This window comes from Anser brachyrhynchus (genome assembly GCF_964034855.1).
Source record: "Anser brachyrhynchus genome assembly, chromosome: 1".
NCBI lineage: Eukaryota > Metazoa > Chordata > Aves > Anseriformes > Anatidae > Anser > Anser brachyrhynchus.
This window is the reverse complement of record NC_137694.1, coordinates 178,184,267-178,209,665: the sequence shown is the minus strand read 5'-3', so window position 1 is coordinate 178,209,665 and position 25,399 is coordinate 178,184,267. Positions and strand designations below refer to the sequence as shown.

The 25,399-nt window shown below is 34.9% G+C and overlaps 1 long non-coding RNA gene across 1 annotated transcript in view; it reads left to right on the top strand.

The window, feature by feature from the left end:
• The window catches only part of LOC308187597, a 374,286-nt gene that overhangs the window by 62,909 nt on the left and 285,978 nt on the right, over nucleotides 1-25,399 (top strand). The window lies entirely within an intron of this gene.

The following is a 25,399-nucleotide window of genomic DNA, read 5'->3' as shown; positions in this document are numbered from 1 at the left end:
TTATTTTCAGCTGAACATTTAATATTTTTATAACACACACAGAAGCAGGAGGTGTTATTTGGTTATGAAGTTACTCATCTGCCCTGATCTTCCAGTATTACACTTTGAAGGTGAGGAGACAGGGAGTATTATTTAAAGATTTACAGTTTTTACCCTATCAGCTTTGCTTTTTCTGTGCTGAGAAATCTATAAATTGTGAAGTTCTAACACACATTTTTATACAAAAATACATTCAGAAGATAATTAGATAATATTTGGCAAAAATTTCCACTCTGAAGCTATGCTATTAGGACTGCAAGCTTACATTTGGTTTAACTGCATCACTGCTACTATAAAAGGTCAGAGTGAAGCAAAACAGCTCGTCTATTGCTCCACATCCCTGACACATCATTCCATTAAAAAGCTGGCATGTAAATGAATGCTGTTTTTCCTTTATGGAGCACACCTATTAAATGATAGAGATTACAGCTAGCCAAAACACAATAACTGTTCTATTTCATCTTGCTATCCGTGGACTACTGCTCCTTAAAGTATAATTTAATAAAGGAAGGTAGTGAAGGAGTGAGGGGTGGTTTTTATTTTATTTTATTATTATTTATTTATTTATTTATCTATCTATTTATTTATTTATTTATTTATTTATTTATTTTTGTGGAGTGGCAGCAACCATTTTCTAGACATGTGCTGTTTGGATGCAGATTTTAAACCTCATTGAAAATACAAAAAAACCTGTTATTTTAGTTTAGGGATATTAAATTACATTTAACAGACATCAAATTATCAATAGCTGCTTAAAAAACAAACAAAAAAACAGAATAAAATGAAAATTACTCTAAAGTCATAAAAGTCACCAATGCCTACAATGAAAGCTTGAAGAGCTTTTCAATTCAAGAGCATAACGTATGTAGCAGTCTAGTACTAATTGTATTCTTCCCTCTACAAGAACTCTTCACATTTTACAGCTTATCAGACTATGTAGAAAGACAGTAGTTCTGTAATATATTTGAGACCTACTAGATTGTCATATGACACCTCTTTCTTCACAAAATTTATCTCAGAATAACTTAATGAAGAACTTTTAGATGATACACCCCCAGCTGGTTTATCAAATAACATTCAGATTCAGCCAAAGATGTTCTAGAAGACAATACATTTGGCTTCTAGAAAATATATTTCTAAAGAAATGTGCTTTAATACATTAGGAAATACATTGCTAAGGTAAATATATAACCTCTTTTTATCTAGAGTATGGTACAATTTTCATAAGTCTGAAGACATCTGAGACATTTGCATAGTGATCAATGATACGATAAAGGATGATATGAAAGAGTTACACCCATATTGAGCCATGACTGGAGGATAGCCAGTAGAACATGTGGCACTAGACTTCTATTTTTGCACTGAAATCCTGTTCTTCGTGCCTTCTCCAATACTCAAATATTGGGTCTTTGCCTGGTGTATGTGGATATTATCCCACTGAATGATCTTTATTTCAGCTGAGAAATTGACGGTGTATGAGAAAACTATTTCACCTACCCAATGATATGTATATCTGTAACCTTTTTTTTTTTCTCCTTTTTTTTTTTTTTCAAAGCTTAGAAGAGAGAAGTAGCTTTCATGACCATTCCAGAAGTGTAATAGGAGGAAGAAGCTGCTGGTGAGCAAGGACTGACCTATGCTTTCCATAGGTGTCAGTTTCATAGGTGTTTCCGTACGTGTCAGTTTCAAACATGTCTCCATAAGGAAAAGATCTGAGTTCTGTTGGAAATCCATGTAACTTTGGATTATGTGGATAAGGATCAACAGTTTAAGCTTCTCAGGAATTTATTATGTTTTTAATTAGGTTTTGGATATACTTGGAATAAAATGGACCTTTGAGTCTGTTTAGATTTTATTTTGACTCTAGAGTTACTGACTTCCTTGCATATTTTAAACTTGATTTCTTAATTAGCATAAAAACAGGAGAAAACATTTGATGATTTATGTACATATAACTGCTTTTACTATTTGAGTAGCTAGAATTTACAAATGAAGTTGAGATACAATTTTAATAATATGTTATTAACTTATTTGCTTGTTTGCTTATTTGTTTATTTATTTCTCGTTTGCTCAATGGCTGCAGCATGGTGAAATAGGCCTGTCAAATGAAACACTGATATTAGAATCTAAGCTACCTCATGATTTGGAGAGCAAATCTCAGCAAAAAAAAATCTTCATTGAAGGAAAAACATATTTTTCTTTTGATATTTTCATAATTGCACATTGAAGACTAAGGCCTTGTGCCTTAGCAATCAAACATTCTGGGGGTTATAGTGAAGACGAAAAGGAAGGAATTTCAAACTAATTAAAAAGTTTATGTAAAGACCATAGCTTGTCTTGCATAAATGTTTTGGGAGAAAATATAATAAAGTTATCTTGAAAAATGACTTCTAAAATTATCCATGTCTTTGTTACTTTTTATTCTTTAAAGCAGAAGCATTTTGAGTAGTTTTATTTTGGTAGACTTCACACAGAGTTGTTTACATTGGCTTAAATGCAGTCTTTAGTTAATAATAGCAAGATCCTTCTGTACATTATTGAAAGAGACATGTAACTAACCTAGGACTCTGACATGTAAATGAAATTTAATGAGGAGTCAATAAGCTTTGTAATTTCTGTAGAATATACGTGGATAGGAGCCAATTACATAAGGTCATTTGGAAGGGAAATATCAGTCAAATGTAAGCATACACTGAGGTAGAATTTGACACCTTGATTCTCTGATAACTCCCGCATTAAAGAATAAATAACTCAGGAACTCACAGGCCAAATCCAGAAATGCAGCTTCTACATCTGCTGCAGCTGTTTTGCACAACAGCCACAACAGAAAGAACATACAAAGCCAGTTTAAAAAGCTCTTTCAGCTTATGGCCACTCTTTGCTAGAGAAGCTGGTATATTTCGACAGTCCGGTCCGTAAACTCTGCCTCTAATCATTCATAGAATCTCCTCAAATATTCTCTCTCCCTTTCCCACTTACATTATAAATGAATACCCCTTTCTTTTCTCTAAATATCCAACTGAATGCACAGCAAATATGAAATGGTGCTGTATGAAAAATCTCTCCTACAGTTATCGCTGTACACATTAAAACCCTTTGTCTTCTCTAAATTAACATTTTCACACCCAATTGCATTATGTGTATAATACGAGTAGTTGTTATTCATGTTATGTTTTCCATGGTTTATCATTATGATATTAATAATTCATGTTTATTATTATGTTTTTATTAAATCCCGTTTCTTAACTTTTAAGAACCATTTACTGTCTTTTACTACCTGAATGAGAGCATTTGTCTAGAAAAAAAAAAAACAACACCTTTTGGTCAATTCTTTCTGTAGCTTTCTCCTTTGAAAAAATTACAGCAGTATGAGTCCATTAACATATGGCACCTCTTTGATTCCTCATACATTTAGATAAACTCTGCAGCATATCATAACACTTTTCAGATTAGGGAATGAATAGAACTTTGGAGATAATCACAGTAACACCTAATATAAGCCATGTGAAATCCTACCCTTCTTCCATTTCCATCCGATTATCTGTGCCAAGTAGCATCAAGCCAAGATCTATGGTTTGGCTATTTCTTAATCCATTTAACGTGTTGAATAGCGATAAGCTCAAAGAGATCCCATTTGCTTGGCAATGAATGATATTCCTAACAGAATCCAAAATGTATTGCCTTACATTTCATGCACAACATTTGTAGCCTCATAAAAAGAAGATATCAAATCAGTTGCCACTATTTAGTGGAATAAATTATATGGCTTTAATTCTTTACTAAGTAAATAATATATGATGTTATTTTATGTTTTGCCCAGGGCCAATATCTTAGTGGCAGGCATAGGTTATTCTGTTTCCTTTTTAAAGTGTTAATCCAACATTAACTTTCTTCCCATTCTCTGATTTCTCCAGTGTTATAATGCTAACTGAACGTCAGTGTTAATGAGTCAGCATGCTCCTCAGAAAGCCTTTTAAGAATTCTTTATGGTAAATTACAAAAATTACTGGTTTTGGAAATCCTGTTAGAAACTGCTGTTAAGGTCCCTTTTAGATACTCTTAAATACTACTAGGATATGAATTATTTTTTCACTGGTATAACTATTTTACACCAAGATTTTTCTTACGTACAGAAGAGTGAAAATTATGAAAAAATATTTTCCTTCATTAAAAACGTTTTCTTCCTTCATACATGTTATTATAGTAATAGAATTTTGATTCCTTTTACATATGGAGTAAAAAAACACAAGTGGAAAAATAGCATACAATATATATCTATGTACCTACAAACATATATTTATTTATATACATATACCTGTATACATACATGTTGATAAACTTATGTAATAAACATACCCATAATCCACATATAGATATGTAAATATGTGTATAAATAAAGTTAATGTATTGCACAAAAATATATAATTTATAGTTGCCTTAACGTTAGTCTCATCTCTTTCGTATCTTACTGCACTTCTAGAAAATTCTGCTCTTGATTTTTGCTCACTTTTATACTTTTTCCTTCTTTCATTCATTGAATGTTTAGTTTTACATCAAAAACTGCTTTATCAATTTGTAATAAACCAAAATGCATTATTTTTGCATTTGACATATCAAATGAACATATTAAAATCACAACACTGATGAACATCATCAAATCAATCTTTTTAAAAAAATTAAACGATACTTGAAAAATGAAAATTGAACTTTCATACTCCCACTCTTAGCTCAACAAACTTTTCAAAACTATTTTGACAAAAAGTTTTATTGGCTTCATATTGTTACAAAACAAATGCATATGCATTATAAATAGATGCCAGTCCAAGTGTGACAACTTGTAAGGTTAAGATAAAGCAATTTGGTTTTGAAAAATATATAGTACATGGTTTTAAAAATAAATCTCAATCAGTTTGGATCTCTAAAATACTGAATTACCTAAAGGAAATGGTGAGAGTGTATCTTTGATAGATCCAAAACATAAACAGGTTTATTTTGTACATAGAGTTGGAATTTCAACTAATTATTTTTAAATAAAAGGTTTTCTTGTTATTCTTTAAGACCAAATTTGATTCTACACCATTTGTTAGAGACAATGCTTTAACACTGATGTAGCCTTCAAGAAGACCACTTGTTCTGGAACATTCCTTCCACTTTTAAAGTATTCTTATGTTTTCATCTCAAGAAACTATCAGATATGCTTTAGGAATAGGAAAACCCTTCACTCTTTTGTTGTTAATATGTTGGTAGGAATTAATATCCTTGCTTTCCAAAAGAGAGTTAGCTATAGTCTGATGTCCTAGACATGTAAAGCAACTTGGTAAAGTTTTTACATTCAGGAAATGATTGAAGAAGCCGTAAGCTATGTCACCTCCTTCACACTATGTAAGATCAATGATGCTGCATAATGCCAGCCAAACGATTTCACTGAGTGACAAGTGACAACACCTGAATAACAACGAATATCTTGGCAAATACACAGTAATGAAATACGTGGCAAAACTCTAAATTATTAGTTTTGCATGCAGTGTGATTAGTTAGGTATGTACTGTGAATACCTTGTCTCAAGATGGTGTGTCTAAAATTAAGTTGTGGCTCAATTGACTTTGCTGAGTGATAAGCAATTAAGCTGATTATCATCAAGTATCCTGGTTCTATTTGGCATATGGTATGGTAAGCAATGTGTATGAATTTGGTATACAATTATATGTATGACACTTGTTTTCTTTTCTACATAAATCCTTTGGTATAACTAAATAGAATACATATAGAATGCATTAATTCTCAAGTATAACTAATGCTTTCCTTATTAAATAAGCAAAGAGGAAAAAAAAAAAAAAGGAGAGAGAGAGAGACAATTTCTCCAAGTACACTTCTGAACATTCCTTCCAAACCCAATTCGGCATACACTGTAACAGTGCTAAGGGTTAAAGGCGTGGAAAGAGGAATCTGATTTTTAAAAAGAGATAAGAGCTACTGTAGTGTACTCAGTAACCACTGAGAGAGTCAATGGATCTCAGTATGTCACAGAATACAATGCAGAGAACTAATCTTAAATGGAACTCTGATATAATTATTTTAGTTAGGACAGAAGTTATTTATCTGTGTTTTTATTTTAGCACATAGTTTGTACAAGAATATGTTCCCAAATTGTAAAGTAGTTTGGGTAAACCTAGATTAATTGACAAATCTATGCAGAATTTGACTAATTGGTTTAGCTTTATAAACAGAAAAAAGTCCCACTTTAACTAATTAGGCAAGTGGTTACAAATGTTTTAAAATTAGAAAACACAAATTCAGGTCTCTTGTCTAGTCTGCTTCAGAAACTAGATTTGAGTCGAGGTTTCCCATATCTAAATTGACAAGATGTATTTATTTATTTATTTATTTATTTATCAAGTATGTCCACAATCCAGAGTAGATTCTGTAAGCTTGCATTCATTTGTCCATAAGGATGGGATTTGATCACATATTAAAGTATATACGCTGAAATCTTCCTTTAGCTTTTTATAGATGTTTAAACTCTTTCTATAATCCATGGAGATGAGACTCAATTTGAGTGCCCTCTGAAACACTATAGGATATCCGAAACACCTACATAAGGCTAGTAATTAACAAATCAGGATTTAGGATAACCCACACTGGTTTGGAGTAGACAATTAAGTTAAGGAACACCAGGGTCCTGCACTTTGGTCACAACAACCCCATGCAACGCTACAGGCTTGGGGCAGAGTAGCTAGAAAGATGTGCAGAGGAAAAGGATCTGGGGGTGCTGATTGATGCTCGCCTGAACATGAGCCAGCAGTGTGCCCAGGTGGCCAAGAAGGCCAATGGCATCCTGGCTTGTATCAGGAATACTGTAGCCAGCAGGACCAGGGAGGTGATCCTCCCCCTGTACTCAGCTCTGATGAGGCTGCATCTTGAGTAATGTGCTCAGTTTTGGGGCCCCTCACTACAAGAAAGAGTGTCCAGAGAAGGCCTACAAAACTGGTGAAGGGCCTGGAACACAAGTCCTATGAGGAGCGGCTGAGGGAACTGGGGTTGTTTAGTCTGGAGAAGAGGAGACTCAGGGGACACCTTATTACTCTCTACAACTACCTGAAAGGAAGTTGTGGGGAGCTGGGGGTCGGCCTCTTCTCACAGATAACTGGCAATAGGACCAGAGGGAATGGCCTCAATTTGTACCAGGGGAAGTTTAGGTTGGAAGTTAGAAGAAATTTCTTCTCAGAAAGAGTAGTTAGGCATTGGAATAGGTTACCCAGGGAGGTGGCGTAGTCACCATCCATTGCGGTGTTTAAAGAAAGTTTGGATGTGGTGCTTATGGACATGATTTAGTGGGTGATACTGGTGGTAGGGGGATGGTTGGACCAGATGATCTTGGAGGTCTTTTCCAACTTTAAAGATGCTATGATTCTATGGTCTTTCAGGTGTTTACAACACCTAAAATTATTTTGTAAGCAATATGCAGTTACATGACAATAGCATTCTGGTAATCAGTCCAGTGGTGGTTCTATCTTGTACATAGTGGTCAGAAATTAAACAACCCATATTAAACCTACAAAGGCTGCCAAATAACCCTAGAGCATACATTTCAGATACCAACTTAACATCAGGTTTGTCACTGTGACAAGTCAACCTTCTTCAAGAACATGTCTAAAATAATACATTTTTTAACTTTGGTTTAGCAAACCACACCTATTACAAAAAGCAGAGAAAAAAATGCCTCACGTTCTGTTTTCTTTCTTTCTTTTTTTTTTTTGTATGAAGAAATGAGAACATCTATAAGTATCTCGAAATAACAAATTAAAAAAAATAGATTGTTTTATAAAATATTCATGCATTCCCTTCAAGTCAGTGATTTACAGAAATTAAAAGGAATTCATATTTCTGAACAAAAATATAAACTTATAAATTTAGTCCTAAAATGCTGAAGTATAGATAACTGCATCATTTTCCTTTCAAATGAGCTCTAGAATACGTAAAATAAGAAAGAGAAACAGTCAAATCTAAAAAATTTTTTCCAAGCAAGACAGTAATGAACTGAGATCTGAAGGCCAAAACTAATAATTCTCAATTCATGGAGTCATAGGGAACTAGCAGAATTTAGACTACACTTGTATGGCTGGTGAGAATCCAGTAGCTTATTACAGTAATGCTTGAATCTGACAATGGAAAATCTACTAAAAATATGAGAAAAGAAAATAAATGATGTCTAATTTCTGAACAAAATGTCAAGTAGTCAAGTACTTATACAGTAAAACTGGAATTGCCCTTAGAAATGTCGATTCCTAGTAAATTTAGTTAGAATGGTAATAGACATGAAATTGTTTTATTTATTCATTTATTTGATATTTATTTATTTTCTACGCCATTTTATTATTTTATTATTTTATTTTATTTTATTTTATTTTATTTTATTTTATTTTATTTTATTTTATTTTATTTTATTTTTAGTTCACACAAATTTTTATTTCTTTCAGAAATAGGAGTTTATAAGGAACTTGTAGAACATCAGGCAGAAAAGGCTGAGAGCAAAACAAGTCACAACATGGTATTAAAAGGAAGAGCACATGGTTCACTCCTCCAGTATGTCTGAAAATAATCCACAAAGTCTTTATATTTTAGCTCTGTATGTTTGAACAACAAAGAAAATAAAGCCACAATGAATTCTAAGTATCACATCCTGTATCAGATGAATGTTTCAATCTTCCCATAACTCAGATGAAAGGAATTACAGCATTTCTTTGGAGATCCATAAGGGGTTGCCCTGAATACATCAAAATATCTTTTGTTATTGGCAAAGTAAAAATATTTGTGAAGCATCAAAGTCTTTTAGAATTTCTGCTCCATACTGGTTTGGTCCTTTAGATTAATATGGATGGATGGAATGGTCAGTGAAAGAGCCCAAGTTCACAAATTAGTACTTAAGTCCAGATTTTTTATAGAATTGTAGAATCATAGAACATTTAGGGTTGGAAGGGATCTTCAAAGTTCAACCCCACTGCCATGGACAGTGACACCTTCCACTAGGCCAGGTTGTACAAAGCCCCATCCAACCTGACACTTCAATGGAAGGGGTATTCACAACTTCTGGACAGCCTGTTCCAGTGTCCTGCCACCCTCATAGCAAATAATTTCTTTCTCACCTCTTATCTAAATCTATGCTCTTTCAGTTTATATCTATTACCTCTTGTTCTATCACCATATGCCCTTGTAAAATGTCTCTCTCCATCTTACAAGACCCTTTTATGTATTGAAAGGTGGCAAGAAGAAAAGCCTTCCCTGCTGCAGGCTAAACAATCCCAGCTCTCCCAGCCTTTCTTTGCAGGAGACGTGTTCAGCCGTCTGATCTTTTTTGCGGCCCTCCTCTGGACTCACTCCAACATGTTCCTGTCTTTCTTGTGCCGGAAGGCACCAGAGCTGGATGTCGTACTGCAGGTGGGGTTTCATAAGGGCAGATTGGATGTGGGAGAATCACCTGTGTTGAATTGATGGCCACATTTCTTTTGATTCAGTCCAGGATATAATTGGTTTTCTGGGATGCAAGCATGCACTGCCAACTCATGTTCAGTTTTTCATCCACTAGTACCTCTGAGTCCTTGTCCATATGACTGCTCTCAATCCACTCAATGCCCAGGTTGTATTCATGTCTCAGATTGCCCCAGCCCAGGTGAAGGGCCTTGCACTTGGACTTTTTGAGCTTCATGGTTCACATGGGTCCATCTTTCAAGCCTGTCCAGGTGCCTCTGGATTGCATCCCTTCCTTCTGTTGTATCAACTGCACTAATCAACATCTGCAGACTTGTTGAGGGTGCACTCAGTACCACCGTCTATGTCATTTATAAAGATATTAAACAGTACTGGCCCTAGTATGGATCCCTGAGAGACACCACTCACTCATCACGGATCTTCACCTGGACATTGAGCTATTGACTACAACTCTCTGGATATGGCTGTCCAGCCAATTCCTTATCCACCTTCAAATCCATCTCTCTCTGATTTAGAGACAAGGATGTTATGTAGAACTATGTCAAAGGCCTTAAAGAAGTCCAGGTACATGACAACAATTGCTGTTCACTTGTCCACCGATGTAATTATTCCATCATAGAAGGCCACTAGATTGGTCAGGCATGGTTTACTGTTGGTAAAACCATGTTGGATGTCTCAAATCATCTCCCTGTCTTTCCATATGTCTTAACATAGCTTCAAGAAGGATCTTTTCCATGATCTTCCTAGGCACAGAGGTGAGGCTGTAGTTCCTTGGTCTTCCTTTCTACCCTTCTTAAAATTGGGTGTGATGTTTCCCTTTCTCCAGTCACCGTGGACTTCATCTGACTGCCATGACTTTTCAAACACGATGGAGACTGTTTTGGCAACTACACCAGCCAGTTCAGTATTTATAAATTTAGTTATTTTGTGGTTCATTTTTTCTTCACTCTTCTATAAATTCTATCCAAATTTGGAATAGCCTTTTTCTAATGATCATCAACAACAAGGGTGCAATGAATTTACCAGATTGTGTAGTAATAGTATTAAATATTATTCTAGGAATTGATAATCCAACCAGCCTACCTTAAAGTGTTGCCATTTCCCCTTTCAAATTTTGTTTAGATAACTGGAGATGTAATATAGAAAACTGTAGTCATTCTTAACAATTAATTCAGTGCTTAAACATGGGATGTTTCTTTGTTTTTAGCAGAGAAAATGTCACAAGATTAATTGTACCACTCCACCCTCAAAAATCATTTGATTTTACTTGTGTATACTTGCCCTCTGCTGCGCACCACCCCCCCCCCCCCCCCCTTTCTTTGGATGAGTTACAAATGATGCCCGTGTCCTTTTGGTACATCATAATTTCTCTACCATGCACATGTTCTATTACACAACTTTTCCTCCTGGTGAAAGGAAAGAAAAGTAGAATGTGAGAGGGAAGCACAGGAAAGCACACTTCTACAGTCTTATCAACCATAAAGGTGAACAAGAAATAATGGTTTTCATCATAAATTGTGATTCTCTCATTTTATCTGGTCATATGCATTCAGGAAGAGAGTAAGTACGATGATGTGCAAAGTCTAAAACATGTTCTAAAGATTTTTTTGTTTGGTTTTAAAAATCTAGACAGAAAATCTAGGAGTTGCGGTGTTTCTCCACTACTTTATATTTGAGAAAATTTTCAGAAAATAGCTGTAGATGTAAATTCCTTTAATGTCATTAAACTGTACTAGATTAGAGAAAAAAAAAAAAAAAAAAAAAAAAAAAGACCTGTCTAATGTCTGACAGCCATCAGTAGTGGAGAACCCACCAGTGAAGAATCCCAGAGAACAAATTATAATAATGTAATAAATATTTTCTTGCAGTTTAGAGTGTTTTGTACTGCAGAGACTTCCTAGGATGAAGGAGATGCCCTTGGAAATATTTTTCACTAGATTTTTCTTGAATGAAATTATTTAAATTAAAACTATTACCCACATCACAATTTAATAAACAAAAGGAAAAGATTATTCAGTGCATGTGCACAGTGTGCATAGACCTTTTCTATCTTTTTTTAATATGGAATAGAGGTACATTTTATGTTTTGAATCACCACAGAAGACAAAAAAATATAAAAAGATAAAATCAATGGCCATTTGTTCAAACCTTTTTTTCAGCAACACAGCATCACAGACAAGTACCAATCATTCAGGTTTAGTATCCAGTGCATTCACAAATAAGATTAAGTTTAAATAATGATGCTTCAGGGAAGTAAGGTAAAAAGGAATTTCTGTAAACTTTTAGGAGAAATCAATAAGGCAAAAATAAGAAAGTAGTTCACAGCCCTTCTCAACACATCTCAGAGAAACAGGGTAGGAGCCCCACACAAATAAGTTCACACAAATTGAGAACTCTGTATTCATCTCATTCTTCAGTGTTAGAGACGCTATTGAGATGAAAGGATATTATCTTGTATAGTATGATTTACCTGCATACTAAACTTCTGTGTGTTTTTGTTGTTGTTATTATTTTTATTCATTTTTCTAAACCATTATTTTAATAAAAATTATTTACAATTCAAATTTATCTTTTTATCATTTTTTTTTCACTTTAGGGTGGATTTTATCAACATGCAAATCAATAATTCAGAACTTGCTAGAGACTGAGATAAAGATTTGTTAAGAAAAAAAAAAAAGTCAAGGAACTTCTACATACAGGCAGCTTTTTCTCAGCTTCTAGCTCCAGTGAATGTTATAATAACTTGAAATAGCACTTTTAAAGATTCATCATGTTTGCTACTGGTTTTACATCTCACACTTTTTTTTTTTCTTCTTTTCCTGTTAACCTAAATTTATTGTTGAGATCTTTCTGTTTAGGACAGTGTATTCATACTGACTGAGATTATTAAAAATAGAAACAAACAGGTAGTCTCCAGATATTTCAAACTGAACAGATGACTGCAGAAGCAGATGAATGTGTCATGAACTTTTGACAAGGGCCTGTCCATTGAGCCATCAATGGAATGGATAAAAGGTGCTCAGAAATCAGCCTATAGACAAAATAATCACATCTAACTCTGACCTCCTAAAGGGTGGTTGTCTGTAGTCATTGATGAAACACAAATGCTTAACATCGATGGGATGATTTACCATTAGGAAATGCCAAACTTATTGTGGAATGAGTCACACTAAAATCTCCGTTTCCCCTCTTTATTCTCTTTATTCTTGACTGTCTAACTACAGTGGACTTCATTTACCTACACGTAAGTCACAGGTGACATGTCAAATGAGAATATATAGAGATTGGAATATATACTATACTACACTACACTACACTACACTACACTACACTACACTACACTACACTATACTATACTATACTATACTATACTATACTATACTATGCCATACTATGCCATACTATGCTATACTATGCTATACTATACTGGAATATCAAAAATGTTCATAGAGGGCTAGTAGGAGATCTCTGAGAGGCCATTGAGAGATAACTTTCTGGAGAGACAGCTGGAAGCAAGCTGAAATATCTTACATTAACTCTTAAATTATGGTGACAGAATATTCACTTTTAAGGAAGGATTCATCTCCGGATTACAGGCACCTGATTTGGGATACAGTTTCTGAGCTCCTACTAGAGTCATGGAAGATAGATTCTAGTCAAAACTGGGTAACTGCAGTCAGTTGGTCTACAGAATGACACTGAGGCACCACATCAGCAGTCGGAGACTTGAGAGATGTCAAAGACCTCAGTGCTTGTGATGGCTTCATCCCATAATAAATTCTTTGACGTTGTTATTTATTCCTTTAGATTTGGTCTGACTCAAAGAATTTCCACCCCCACATAACTACTTTCCTTTCTATATATATATGCAATCTAAATTTTGAGATATTGACTCCCAGCTACAAAATCTGAATTAGATTTTGTTTGTTTGTTTGTTTGTTTTTCATCTTTGTTTGCAAAACGGGTTTTTACAGATCACTGCATTGCAGTGATTGGAAGATCTAAAAATGTGTTATGGTTGGTGTTATTTTAAATAATTCTCTAATAAGAAAAATATTTATATCCTATCAACATTTTAAGAAACCTTATGCGCTGCTGATGTTACCATGCAAAATGAATTATTTGAAAAATGGTGCATTTGCTGCTCTTTTGAAATGAAAATTGCACAACAAAGCCATGTGCACAAGTCCTTTCTCCTGAGCAGTTGTTCCACAGAATAACACAGGGAATACTGCAGACGGATAAATTCTTTATGATCATCTCCATGCAATACATTGGATTTGTGAGAAGTGTTTTCTATATTAATGTCATGTGCTTGAGTTGGAGGCCTCAGGACTTTACCCTGTGACATTATCAGAATAGCTGTGAGGAACAAGATTGTTCAAGTGAAAAACGGAAAAGCCTTTAAGACTTACCCTTTTTTCTCTCAATCTTTCACAATGTTCTGACTGAAAATGAAGTATGAAGAGCAGAAACAGTGAGCATCTGAAGGAGGAGAGATACCAAAAGAAATCATTACAAAAGCTTTCTGGGTCATATTTCATCTTAATGTAACTTTGTTCTCTCCATGATTGTCTTTTCATCTGTATTAAAAATTAGAACAGATTTCTGCCACTCCAAAGGGAAAGCAAAACAAAACAAAAACCTTTTCAGAAGTTGTTGATGAAAATAAAGGCTGTAATCCAAACTTTTGGTTAGTACTGATGTAAAAACATTATGCAGCATAGATCGAGCAGACACAATTCTAGAAAAGACCCTATCAATTTTAAAGTAACCTTCTGTCTCACACAGGTTTTAAGAGAACGCCTGTCATATGGGGTAAGATGCACACTCCTTGCAAATGCTGAAAAGTTAAAGGGTACCTTCTGAAATTATTATCTGCTTGACTGAGGATAAATTTAGCTTTAGGGTGATAAGACTTATAAAATAGAGAACTAATATTAACAGTAATATTAGTTTTGGAATGGGAAACAGTGGAATTAAAGCCTGGACCTTGATGCACCAAACAGAGCTTTTATTTGTACTACAGAATACATTAGTTCACAGACTGAGAAACATATATTTTAACAACAATTAGAAATTAAAATGTCTGTAAATGACAACGGTCCTGTTCTCAATTTTGGAATTTAGTTTGCACTGAAGTATAATTTACTACACTATTGCTTGTATCAAGAGATGGAAAAAAAAAATATATATATATATATATACAGATTTGAAAGGGAAAGCCTGAGCGTATGTTTTCCAAAGCAATGGAGAGAACTGCTGACATCTGCCTGACTGAGTTCCTGTTACGTGATTACTTTATTGGTGTTTGGATTTTATTGTACTTATTTACAATACATAATGTGTTTGTACAGCTATATTCATTCCTAAGTGTCATTTTATTATTTAAATTGGAAGTAAGCAAATAAATAGAAGAATTTATCCTTCTAAATTAGAAATTGCATTATTTTTCTAAAAGTAAAGGATTAAATAAATTTCAAAATACCATGAAAGATGAAAGCTGGTTAAAGGACTCTAGATACAGCCTCTTGTTGAAGGAAGTTCTGTTGCTAAGCAACAAAACCCACAAAGTGCTATGTTCATAAAATGCTGATTAATTAATATACTTAGTAGATTGTGAATAAAGCTGTAAGTTGTAGTTGCAAGGTTATATTAAAGAAGCAGGTAAAAAAAAAAATCGGGCAGCAACTTCAGCATTCACTCTAAATTGGAGCCCATGACCAAACTTCCATTTCTTATAGTAGGGAACTAAAAGCTGGGCACTGGTGTAAATTTCAGTCTAAATGTATAATGTTGAACATCCAATACTATGAAAGCTTACTATCTTACTATGGAGGACAAATCCAGATGATGTGAGTTATGAGAAATGAATGGTTACAAAAGTTACCAAGAATCTGGTTAGAAATACCTGATTTCTGATTATAAATCAAATAACAAAATGAATCAAAGGTTGCAATTTTATATATTTATTTTACACTCTATTGCTGATCAAAGATGAGTGCTAGAGAGTATTTTGGGGGTGGGATTTTAGCAAAGCAACATGAAATTCCATTGAAAATCATGGTCTGTGTGTGAAATAAGGCTTGGATTAACTGGTCATTTAAGGAAACAATGTTTTCTATCATCCTTTTTTTTTTTTTCGGTGTTGAAATATTATTCACGTTGAAATTGGGGAACAGTTCTGGACATCAGGAAATGGATTTGTGAATCTTTGAGTTTATAAAGCTGTCATAGTGTAGTTCTCAATGGAGGCAAGTGAGCTTGTGATGTGAGCTGAAGCCAAACACTTTCTGCATTGAAATGTCTTAATTATCCTGCAATCAGAAAAACAGTCCACTGATACTTCTGTATTGTGCTGGGTATTTGAGTATGGGTCTTTATCATCCTGCTTTCTCACTTTTACTACTTATAGTTTACATTTCCTACTAGTTCCAGTTTATTTATTGGAGGAACTATAAGCTTCTCATCAGTTTTCTGGTTTATGTAATAGTCTTTAATATTCATGGAAGAGGAGCAATCTTATCTTTTTGTCAAATGTATATGAATAGATTCCCTTATGTACTGGGTTTTAGGTATCTAACTGCAATAAACTTTAAAGAGGACCTGTAAGACATATTGACTTAAATCTTTCTGAAAAATACTATACATAAACTATATGGCAATGTTATTTTCATTCTTTATGAATCATTTTTGCTTGCTTGTCTAAATTAGCAACTTTAACGTAGACTGCTGCACAAAATTATCTTACAAGAACAAAACGGAACCTCTGCAGCCACTTCAACTTTTACTTTTTCCACTCTAGAAATAGCCTGAACAACGTGCATTGGCTTAAAACCTTACCGCACCTACAGCATTAGCTGAATTGGCTGTTTCCAACTCCCTAGAACTCTGTTTATTATGTACTTGAGAGACTTGAGAGCTGCAGAGCAATGGGTATGGGTGTGTGAAGGGTGGCTGCGTATGCAAGGCAAATGTGAGATAAGCAAAGCTAGTATTCCCTTTCACTGGAATCTGTGCCTAGTTGCTTTGCCTTTTTGAAATAAACTTGCACTGCTCAGTTCTGCAATCCTTACTCCTGCTGAGTTTCACTTAGTTGTGAGAGAAGGTGCTTGGGTATGAAGAACACTACTCAGAAGAATAATACTACTCAAGCTGAGTAAAAACTGCAGAATCAAACACACAGGAAAAAGTCCTGAAAGATGTGATGTTAAAACAATTAGAACTGTAAGCAAGATGTCTCGCTTTCCAGGATTTCTGTGTGAAAATGAAGGTTTAATGACATTCATTTTCATCATATTGACGTGACGAGTCAGTCACAAATAAAGTACGCAAGAGTTAATTGAAAAAAAAAAAAAAAAAAAAGAAGAATGATAAAGCTAGAACACAATGATATACTTTGCCCTGAAGCTTTGGAAAGGAAGGATACTGTTGACTGAATCAAATAGTCGGTTTTCAGTACAGTTTTAATAAATAGTACTGCTTTGTAAACATCATTTATGAGATGAAAAATAAACTGCAGATAGGGCAAATGATTCCTTTCTGGGGTATATCTCCTTACTGGTTCCATTTTTTTGGTAATGTATTTGATATGCCATAGTGTATATTCATGAACACAATATAGCAATTAATTACTTATTAAATGATTACTCATTCTTTTTGTGTTTTTAAATAATGTTGACCTCACTTTTTATTAGTAACTTTAGTATACTGTATTGTGTTGCATATTTATTAATATTCCATAAACTGAAACAGTAGGAAAATGCACAGGTTCCATAAAGATGGAACAAGGAATATTGCTAGCTCTGACAATGAGGTTTTGCAAGACATTGCCTACAGTAATGACATTACTGTTTATATATATATATACTGTTAAATATTTATACTATATAGTATATATATATATACTATATTTATATATACTCATATATATGTATAGGCATATATATTATATTTTTGCAGAACTTTAAAGTTCCTTTAGAGACTGATCCTCATTGTACTAAGCTGCATAGAAATAAGTGGGAAGAAGAACCTGTTGTGAAAGTTTGAAAGCATAAGGTTTAAAGTTTTAATTCTGCTATGGAAGTAACAGAAATGGACCATGATATCAGTTCACGGTAGCACAGTCCAGAAAAACTAACAGTACCAATTCTGGATCAATATACATTACCAATATATCTGTTTCTGCTTTCTGATTAAGTGTGTGAGAATCTATATCTCAGCAGCAATTTCCTTTTTTTTTTTTTTTTTTTTTCAAATGTAACTTCCTTCCATAAATCAATGGTTTGTGGAGATTTTGTTATATGAACCAAGTAAAATCTTTGAAAGGGAGAACAATATGTTAAAATAAATTTGTTCTGAGAAAAGAACACTTTGATACTGGAGACAAGCAGCACAGCAGGAGCTTAAACAAACAAAAACAACCCTAGTGTTTACTATTCTCTGGTGACAGCTTTGTGGAGGGCATCTAGCAGTTAGAGAGCAATTTAAGAGAAGGATCTGGCAGCATGTAGCATCACGGTATCACAACAAAGGAAGGAAATGAGATCTGTGTACTGCCCCCCCCCCCCCCCCCCTTGAAATCCAGACTGATAGTCTCTGTTTCTGCGTTGAAAGTATTTATTTGGGGAGTGAGTGGGGGTGTGAAGTTTGTTGTTTTTGTACTAGCATGCATTAAACTTACACTCAAGGGATTCTTCTGCCCTTCTGGATTTCTTTGTATTGGTTTGTTTTTTCCAGAGTCACTCGATAAAGAATTGGCAGTTGGAAAGACTGAAATGGAGAGACATTCCCCAGTGAGGGAAAGTTGCTTCAGAGGCAGAGACACAATGTTCCTTTTTTCCCTCAGGCAAGAAAAAGTGGATGACCAGGGGGAAATGGTGAAAATGTGGACATACTTCTCACTGGAACACTAAAAACATTATCCCATTTTGCATCACTCATTTACTTGACAAAAAAACATTGCTCTCCTTCACATGTTGCCAGTCCTCCCTCTGCACAGAGGCCATAATGTGATTCCCTGCAAGTAACAGCTCTGTTTATGAAATACTGAGGAAGAAATTTCTTCTCCTCACCTCAGAGGTTTTCATCTGGTGTCTTTGCAAGATCTTTGCCACCACAGACCTCTAACATAATGCAACACAGCAGTGAAATTCTACCCACTGTTGATATCTCATCTTCAATAATGGCACAGGTATGCTGCATTGCTGCCCATACTTTTATGGTTTTGTTCTCCTCTTTTCTTGCTTGATTTCCTTCCTCAGATGTTAGCAGCTGGGGACACACTGCCTAAAGGATCATTACTTCTGAATAAATACATCTTCCCTGTAGTAACAGATACCTTTCCCACTTCCGTGCTATGGTTAGGAAAAAAAAAAAAAAAGTCATTTGAAACAAGCAGGGTGCTACTTTTGTAAATAAACAAATAAATACATACATAATACATTTATTTGTCCTCCTCACAGAGGAGCGGCCAGGGCTGCCCCATATCAAACAGCTGGTTTTGGACATAGCCACAGAGAAGGCAGAATAGTCAGGAAGGAAGGAGTGAAGCTGAGTTTGGGAAGAAGGGAGGAAATGTTCTGTTTTGTTTGAGTTTTATTTCTCATTATCCTGCTCTGTTATTAATTGGCAATAAATTAAATTTATCTTCCCCAAGCTGCATCTGTTTTGCCCGTAATTGTAAAATACCGAGTGTTAAGCGTTAGAACTGATGAACAGGTCTAAATATTATTCAGGCATATTTAAGAATGTTTAGATAGGTATTTATATCACGATTCTGCAATTACCAGGCTTAACTTTAAACACCATTAATAGTTTAATTAGATAACAAGACTGTTAGAATATTTAGAATTAAGCAAGACTATAAGATTTTGTGAGCTTAGATGTTAGAATTTCTTTTTCTTTTTTCTTCCCCTTGGTTATTTTATATGCATCTCTAAAAAAAAAAAAATAAAAAGGAATAAGTAGAAAATTAGTAATTACATTGCTCTGTAAACTGTGTAAACTGACTGTTAGTGGTCTACTGAGATCTTAGCAAATAAGAGAAAGTGGAAGAATCATAGACAAGAAAGCATGTCCACCTGCATTTGGCCTTCCTTTGTAAGGTCCAGTGTTTTTATTCAGTGAAGCAGGTACAGGATAAAGATGCCCATGGGAATCCATTTGTCTGCTGAGAGCAACAGAAAGCCAATTTAAAGATTTCTGCCTGTCTCTATTGCTATACTTTAAACTCCAGATGATTCAGAGAAAATGTAGTGTCAGGTCTGAAGCATAAAACCACAAACATGTGGCAGTTTATGCCTTGAAAAAGCAATAGGTGTGTAACTTTAAGTCACCTTCCCCCCCCCCCCCCTTTTTTTTTTGGTGGGGGAGGGGGGGGAGCATGTTATTTTGGGGTATGTTTGTACATGTTTAATTAATATTACAATATAAATAAAATATTCAGAAACAGAGCTCTAGAGGCATGTTGTAAAATGTTATTAGAAAGTGAATAACACGATGCCCTCAATCATCTGTAGAATATAGTATGGCTCTTGGAAATCTATTCTTTTACCTATTTGTCCCTGTCCTGCTGCTATTTTTGCTAGTCAGGAAAAGAATCCCAACACATATCGTCTTCCATTTAGAACCCTTTTTGTTGCGGGTTATACTCAATGATTTAGCTAGTTTGTTGTAATGCTTGGCAGAGCATCCTCAGGCTTATTTTCACAGCTAAGCATGATTTTGCTAGATGGTCTCTGAATTCAAAGTCTTATTCAGACAACTCAAGAGGAAAAAAATGCTGATTCTTTGGAAAACGCTGTATTGTATTTATTGAGTTAAAAAGGCAATCTTCACTTAGGATGATGTGAATAATTTATATAACTTTTTGCTATAATATTTAAAGAAAACTGTATTTTTTGAATGTTGTAATATGGCAATAAAACATAATAAGTAAGTTTCTTCTCTGATGTGGCATTAGCAATTGTAAGCAAATGTTAATGTTTTAACATTAACCACATCCTGAGTGCTCTGACTGTTGTGCTGTAACACAAAAGAAAAACATTGTCCCGTGGAACCCTAATTGTGGAAAAAAGAAAGAAAAAAAAAAGTGGGGAAAAAAGAAAAAAGTGAAGTAAATAGAGCAAAACATTCCTTATGAAGGAATTGGAAAGGTATAACAAGCAACCCTTGTATGTCAGTCTAGTCTTACTCCTGAGTTTAACACTGCTTTCTATGTAAAGAATCATTAATGAGGGACAGATTCCTTTCACAGACCTTCAGGACCACTTTTTTTTTTTTTTTTAATTATGGGAAAAGCTGGATTATTTTTGTTTCAAATTATACTTTTAGACCATCTATAACCAGTCATGGCCTAGTCCATTATTTCTTCTAGACAGGAATGCAAAAGAAAGAAAGAACAACAACAAAATTTGAAAGTTAACCTGAAGATTTTTGTTTGTTTGTTTGTTTCAGAACAGCTTGTGTTTTTTACCTTTATCTTCATTATTTTACCATATTCATTCTTTTGCTTAGTGCTGCAAATCAAATGATTCACAGTTTTTGTTGTTTCAGATAAATTCTGAAATAATGTCTCACTTTGAACAATTATCTGTATGCTAGTCAGTCTCCAACCCTTCCATACAATGAGTTGTTAATGTATGTGAGGCAATAAACACAGGACACTTAACTTACACTTAATTGTTAATTTAATATCCTTCAATTATCAGTGATCAATGTATGTGTGCACAATATGCATAGTACATATAATGTCTCTTAATTGTCCTCCCTCTCCCCTCCCCTCCTATCCCCTCTTCCAAATGTTGCAGATTCATCAGGGCTCCTGTATGCGCATCTGTCCATGAGGTGGTCTCATTTCATTATTTGCGGGTCAAATTCCAGTGAAAACCAAGGATATTTCAGGCTAACCGTTACATTTCAGGCTAACTGTTACATTTCAGGCTAACTGTTACATTTAAGGCTTTTGACACAGTTCCCCACAACATTCTCCTCAAGAAACTGGCTGCTCGGGGCTTGGACTGGCATACGCTTCGCTGGGTTAGAAACTGGCTGGATAGCCGGGCCCAGAGAGTTGTGGTGAATGGAGTCAAATCTGGTTGGAGGCCGGTCACTAGTGGAGTCCCCCAGGGCTTGGTACTGGGGCCGGCCCTCTTTAATATCTTTATCGATGATCTGGATGAGGGGATCGAGTGCACCCTCAGTAAGTTTGCAGATGACACCAAGCTAAGTGCGTGTGTCGATCTGCTCGAGGGAAGGAAGGCTCTGCAGGAGGATCTGGATAGGCTGGAGCGATGGGCTGAGGTCAACTGTACGAAGTTCAACAAGGCCAAGTGCCGGGTCCTGCACCTGGGGCGCAACAACCCCAAGCAGAGCTACAGGCTGGGAGATGAGTGGCTGGAAAGCTGCCTGGCCGAGAGGGACCTGGGAGTACTGGTTGATAGTCGGCTGAATATGAGCCAGCAGTGTGCTCAGGTGGCCAAGAAGGCCAACAGCATCCTGGCCTGCATAAGAAGCAGTGTGGCCAGCAGGTCTAGGGAAGTGATTGAGCCCCTGTACTCGGCTCTGGTGAGGCCGCACCTCGAGTACTGTGTTCAGTTTTGGGCCCCTCGCTACAGGAAGGACATGGACGTGCTCGAGCGAGTCCAGAGAAGGGCGACCAAGCTGTTGAGGGGTCTGGAGAACAAGTCTTACGAGGAGCGGCTGAGGGAGCTGGGCTTGTTCAGCCTGGAGAAGAGGAGGCTCAGGGGCGACCTTATCGCTCTCTACAGTTACCTGAAAGGAGGCTGTAGAGAGGTGGGGGTTGGTCTATTCTCCCACGTGCCTAGTGACAGGACGAGGGGGAATGGGCTAAAGTTGCGACAGGGGAGTTTTAGGTTGGATGTTAGGAAGTACTTCTTTACCGAAAGGGTTATTAAGCATTGGAACGGGCTGCCCAGGGAGGTGGTGGAGTCACCATCCCTGGAGGTCTTTAAAAGACGTTTAGATGTAGAGCTTAGCGATATGGTTTAGTGGAGTACTTTGTGTTAGGTCGGAGGTTGGACTCGATGATCTTGAGGTCTCTTCCAACCTAGAAATCTGTGATACTGTGATACTGTGATACTGTGATTAGCCTTTTAAATCTGTGCCTTGACCAGGACCGAATGGAGGGTGTTAGATGTCTAAGAACAGATCAGCAACTGAAACAAAAACAAACAAACAAAAAAACAAAAAACAGATTTGCATGCTGAACAGGATAGAATAGAAAACATGGAAGAAGGGTTCCTCACTACTGTTAATATACACACTACAGGACAATTTGAAAGTTTCTTCTTCTAGAAAGGATCTACATCCCAGAATCTTTCAAGCAGAAAGCCATCTTAGGATGTTTCTATAACCACTATAAAGAAAATGGCATTGTTAAAGCATTAAATATCTTCTAATGCAATTATATAATTTATGCCTCAAAACAATTTCTCTCTCTGCACTGTATAGTCCAGAATGTCAAATTAGAGCCATGCAAATTGTCTAACTAGGCCACAAAGGTTTGGAGACTTTGTTTATCTAATAAACACAAATTCAACTGAGTTTATGTTTCTCAGATTTTTGGGTACTTTATGAATACACTGAAGGTAACTAATCATAGGAAATATTTGTGCATGCATGCTTTATAAAGAATGGTTGTTCATTTAAGATAGCATTTTACTACTGTGATTTTACTCCTCTGACTCATTTAGACTGTTTTCTGTTTAGCTACAATGGTCTAAGTTCCTCTTCAAGCCTTCAAAGTCAATTATATCACATCAGTTCTAATACTTGACTGGTTCCTCAAATATTTAAGGTATATGTTTTATTCACAGTCAATGTGTCTAGAGAATGTGACAAAGTCTTTTCAATTCCACTGTTGTTGGCAGAAGAACAACAGAAGTTTTAGGTCATCCATTAATAGTAATTTTCCTTGCATTCCTGTTATTTCTTTTATTTATTTATTTATTATTTTGTTGTTTTGTTATAAAGAGTGAATGTTTTTAAGGGAAGTTACTTTTATTATTTAAACATTTTCTTTATTTTTTCTTTTTTTTTTAATGAATAATATGCTATTAATTTTATTGGAAGAGGCACTTTTTCACACATTACCAACTCCATTTATTCAAATTTATATTTTTAGAGGAAAACAAAGAGTTCAGTAAAGATCATCATAAGGAGTAATAATGGAAAATCTTTTTGATCTTGCATATTAATGATTTGCAGTGGTTAACATCAGATGGCAAACAGAACTAAAATGTACTGTATGTGTACTAAATTATAGGTAAATGTAGACCTGCTTCCCATTGATTTAAATGAGAAAAACTTTTCTAAATGCATTTGTGGCTTTAGACTTCGATTTTTCACTAAGAATTTGGCTTATTATTTTATTATATCAAGCTGAAAATATCACTGAATATGTTGCGTTCTCTGCACTGCCTGTTCAACTTCTGTGATGCAGAAAGTTGCATGTAATTGTAAATATTTTAAAAGAAATATTTATTATGTTATTTTTAATAAGTTGTTTTTTTTTGTTGTTGTTGTTGCTCTTAGACTATAACAGTATGGTGAGATATTTACTACAATAGGATAAATATTTCATTTTTAACATGTGTCTCTTGATTGCAGATTTAACTATTGATTATGGATGATTATTCACTAGTCTGACAGGAAAAGTAAATTGTAACAGATACATCATGGAGTTACAGAAAAAAATATAATGTAAAGATTATAGGGTAAGGATTAAGATTATGATGATATACAGTTAAGAGAGGGAAGTCTGATGAGAAATTTTCATAATTATTTAGTATTTCAGCATAGTGATTATTTGAAATGAATATATGTGGGTTTTTTTTATTTGTTTGTTTTGTTTTGAGAATTATCCACTTCCTACAAGGATCTGAACTTATTTTTTCTATTGACATTTTATGATTGAATTCTCTTTTTTTTTGTTTGTTTGCTTTTCGTCAATGTCAAACTATTTGAACAGTCAGTCTGTCTTAAAAATGTAGTATTACCGAACTCTGTATTGCAGGCATTTTCCTAACAAGTACAAAATTCAGTACTTGTTGAGTTACAGAAGTCCATTTACTTGTTCCATGTGTGGAACAGGAGAACCAAAGGTTCATTGCACTGTTGCCCTGGTTAGCTCCAGGATCTTGTTGTCTACATTTCACTGAAAAATGACATAAAACCAAAATTATTTCCTGTGGGGTATGTTTCCTAACTACAGTTTAAAACTGTCAAGTCTCTCCATATATAATTGCTCATGTTACAGTTTCTTAAATATATCAGTGCCACCATTTTTTAATAAAGATCTAAAGCTTCCTACGTTTGAATTCCTTGGGCATTCCAGTGCAGATGACCACTGCTGATAGTAGTATGATGAGATGTACAGATTTAAGAGATTGGAACTGTTCTTTGCACATGCACAGCTTCACTGGAACCACATAATGATGGAGTAATTTTATGAAGCCAGCCTTTCCTTTCTTTGTCATCATGGATTTATGAACATTAAAGAACATATTTAAAGTACCAAAATTCAACAAAGTAAGCTGCCTCAAAGAGAATGTCAATGAGAATTATAACATATGGCCTGTAAGTCATAAATGTGTATGGGCCTACATTCTCTTTTAACAGATACAACCCAATTTCCTTGAGGTCCAGAAGAAAATATTTTGGCTTTAAAATTCATGTTTTGAATTACTGATAGCCTTGAAAATAGGATAACTGAATAATATGTTATTCATGCATGAATAAAACAAGTACCCCACTGTAAAGCAATAAAATAAAATAAAATAAAATAAAATAAAATAAAATAAAATAAAATAAAATAAAACAAAATAAAATGAAATAAAATTGCTACATAAAT